The sequence below is a fragment of the Alligator mississippiensis genome, chromosome 1, assembly GCF_030867095.1.
Source record: "Alligator mississippiensis isolate rAllMis1 chromosome 1, rAllMis1, whole genome shotgun sequence".
Classification (NCBI taxonomy): Eukaryota; Metazoa; Chordata; order Crocodylia; family Alligatoridae; genus Alligator; species Alligator mississippiensis.
Genome location: NC_081824.1, coordinates 475,188,757 through 475,192,192, shown reverse-complemented (window position 1 = coordinate 475,192,192; position 3,436 = coordinate 475,188,757). Strand labels below are relative to the sequence as shown.

At 49.6% G+C, this 3,436-nt stretch overlaps 1 non-coding gene across 1 annotated transcript; it reads right to left on the bottom strand.

The window, feature by feature from the left end:
- Window positions 1–1,419: 1,419 nt before the first annotated feature.
- TRNAT-UGU (transfer RNA threonine (anticodon UGU)) lies at window positions 1,420–1,513 on the bottom strand. Its single transcript has 2 exons — window positions 1,476–1,513; window positions 1,420–1,455 (listed from the first exon to the last, which is right to left on the bottom strand). It is a non-coding gene; the product is annotated as a tRNA-Thr (tRNA).
- Window positions 1,514–3,436: the final 1,923 nt, after the last annotated feature.

Below are 3,436 nucleotides of genomic sequence, written 5' to 3'. Positions count from 1 at the left end.
GACTTGTATCCTCTTTCCTCCCCTTCTTGAAAATGGGGACCACATTGGCCCTTTTCCAGTCCTCTGGGACCTGACCCGAGTGCCACGAGTGCTCAAACAGCCGTGCCAGTGGCTCTGCAATGACACCGGCAAATGCCTTCAGTACTCGCGGATGCAGCGCGTCTGGGCCTGCTAACTTAAACACATCCAGTCCATCCAAGTGACTCTGCACCACGTCAGCGCCGACAGTTGGTAGGCTGGTATCCCTCTGATCCCATCTAAGAACCTGTTAGGAGACTGATCTTGACCCTTGTTCAAGGACACTGAGGCAAAAAACTCATTGAATAGCTCAGCCTTGTCCCCCCTGTCTGTCACTAATTGCTCGTGTTTCTTCAGTAGGGGTCCTGTGCTGCCCTGCGCCTTCGTTTTGCTCCCTACATACCTGACAATAGACTTCTTGTTGTCTTTAATTTGTGTTGCCAGCCTCAGCTCTGTAGTTGCTTTGGCCTTTCTAACTGCCACCCTGCAAGTGCGGGCCAAGTAGATACACTCCTCCTTGGTAGCTTCCTCCTGCTTTCACCACCTATATGCCTTCTTTTTTTTTTTTGCCCTTAGGCTCTTCTGGATGTTTGTGTTTAGCCAAGGAAGTTTTTTGGCCCCTTTCTCCCCTTTCCCTCGCACTGGGATCATCTCCCTCTGTGCCTGAAGGATCACTTCCTTTAGGAACGACCTCCCTTCCTGGACTCCCATCTCGCCAATACTCCTCTCCTGCAGTGCATCGCTGGTTAAACTGAGCACACTGAAGTTAGCCTTCCTAAAGTCAAGCACCTCCATCCTATTATTATCTTACCCACTCGACGCCGTATGATAAATTTGATTGAGTGGTGGTCACTGTCCCCAAGGTGACCACGAATCTGTAGTTCCCCTACCAGGTCATCCCCCATAGCCAACACCAAGTCCAGTGGGACCGTATACTTCCTGCGTTAGGTGAGCGGTTGGATTTGGCTGACTGCTTTTCCCAGCAGATGTCAGGGTAGTTTAGGTCCCCCATGACAACCATGGCCCTAGACTGTATGGCCTCTGAGAGCTGCCGCAAGCATTCCCAGTCTAGCTCTGCTCCTTGATGTGGTGGCCTGTAGCAGACCCCCATCACCAGGTCCCTTTCCCCTTGACCTCCGTGTGTCCTAACCCACAATGCTTTAACTTTCTCTTAAGACTCCCTTCTGTGCACTCACCTGAACACGGTCTGAAACCAATGATGCTGATGCGCAGTTCAGACTCCTCCTGCTCTCCCCTCAACTAAATAGGGATGGGAGAAAACCCCTTCCCACGTCCCTACAGCTGGCCCAGGTCACCTTACTGCTGCTGCTGGTTCCTTACCACGGCACAGGCGCCAAGGGCGCACACACGCTTGCTTCAGCATCCCAAGTAAAAGTCAAATGCTCTAGGTGAGGCTTGAACTCACAACCTTAGCAGCACTTCCATAGGGTTGTTTTTACAAGTACCACATGCTAACCCACTGCACCACCAGAGCTGAACTGAAAGGCTCTTTGTCACTCTTTTAGAGCATTGGTTTAAAGTAATTGTATCTCTGCTATTGGCTTTTGGATTTAATAAAGACATTTGAACTGAATTACTGACACGCTCAACCAAATTCTAACACAACATACAGGGCGCATCTACATGTGTCACTATGGCAACTTTACTGTGCTGTGTGTGTGGCACATGATTATTTTTAGCCGCTACTTCACCGTAGTGGCGCGCTATACCAGGGGAGTGTGTTGCAATGGGGAGGTAGCTGCTGTTTGCGTGTAGATGCCCATGGATGCTACATCGCCAATTTTGTTTCTTATACTGCTGTTTTTCCAAATGTTTCTAATAAATCAGAGAAAACTAGGGTTGAAAGGGGTTCCAGTAACTCATCTAGTCCAACCCCTTGCTAAAAGCAGGACCATCCTTAATTTGATCATGCCAGAGACTTGTCGAGCCGGGCCTTAAAATCCTCCAAGAGTCCACCACCCTCTAGATAAGCCGTCCCAGCACTTCACCAATCTCTTAGTCAGAAAGTTTTTCCTAATGTCCAGCTTGTTCACATCCCTTCTGTAGTAGGGGGCACAAAACTGAGCACAGTACTCCACATGTAACCTCACCAGTGCAGAAAAGTGGGGAATAATGACTTCCCTCAGTGCTGACAACACTCCTACTAATGCAGCCCAGTATGCTGTTAGCCTTCTTGGCAACAAGCACACACTGTTGGCACCTATTCAGCTTATTGTCCGCTGTAACCCCCGGGTCCTTTTCTGTGGAGCTGCTGCTTAGCCAGTTGGTCCCACGCCTGTAGCGGTGCATGAGACTGTTCTGTCTTAAGTTCAGGACTTTGCACTTCTTCTTCTGGAGCTTTGCCTTCTTCCCCTGCATGGCTGGTTTCAGGCCTGGCCATTCTTCCTTCCATGGGACTGCTGTGGGGACAGGCATGCCCCCAACCTGCCGCTGTAGTGGGGCCTTGTCAAGCCCCTTGGGCTCGGGTTGAGGCTGACAAAGCCCCCTTTCTGCGCTGTCTTGGGGCTGGCGTGCCCCCTGCCTCCCTCTGCACAGATGGATGGGGCCCTGGCATGCCTTTGTTTAGAGCGATGTTTGAGCACCCCGTGGTTTGAGCACCCGTTTGTGTAGAGTTATGTTCTACCTGTGATGATCTAGGAAGTATGCAAGAGGCAAGGATTTTTGGGTGTGATTACTTTTATTGGACCAACTGAATGGTTGGAATTAAGTTAGACAAGCTTTCAAACGCAAAACGTTCTTTGTCAGTGTTTTAGAGCAGTTGCTTAAAGCAGGTGTAGTCAATCTGGGGTATGCCTACCCCTGGAGGTAATTTGAAAGGTCCCAGGGAATGTACAGGGGCGGGCGCAGATGTAGCACACCTGCTGCCTCACAGGAGCAGGGCCAGGGCGGAGGGAGAGCGGGGCCCACAGAAGCTGCGCTGCCGCTGCTCTGCCACTCACCGTGCCCCTGCTCTGTCTGGCCCTCGCCACCCCCCGCCACGTCTGACCGCTCGCCACCCCCACCTGCTCCGCATCCGGCTGCTCCCACCCCCCTGGGGGTACACTTTTTAAAGAAGGGGCTGCCGGGGGTACACTTACTAAAAAAAAGGTTGAAAACTACTGGCTTAAACTCACTATATATCTGCTATTGGCTTTTGGATTTAATAAAGACATTTTAGCTGGATTTAATAAAGACATTTTCCTGACATACTCAATCAAACTCTAACACAACATGCAGTGTTGTTCTGGCTTTTGAAGACTGCCCAGAAACCTGTGCTTTTTTATTAATTGCTGATCATTTTACAGCTTTTAGAGAAAAAGGAAATTAGTTAAGCTCTTTCTGAGTAGTAAGATACTCATGTTTATTAAAAGCTTAATGAAATTTGGGACAATAACGAAATAATACCTTTAAAATATTT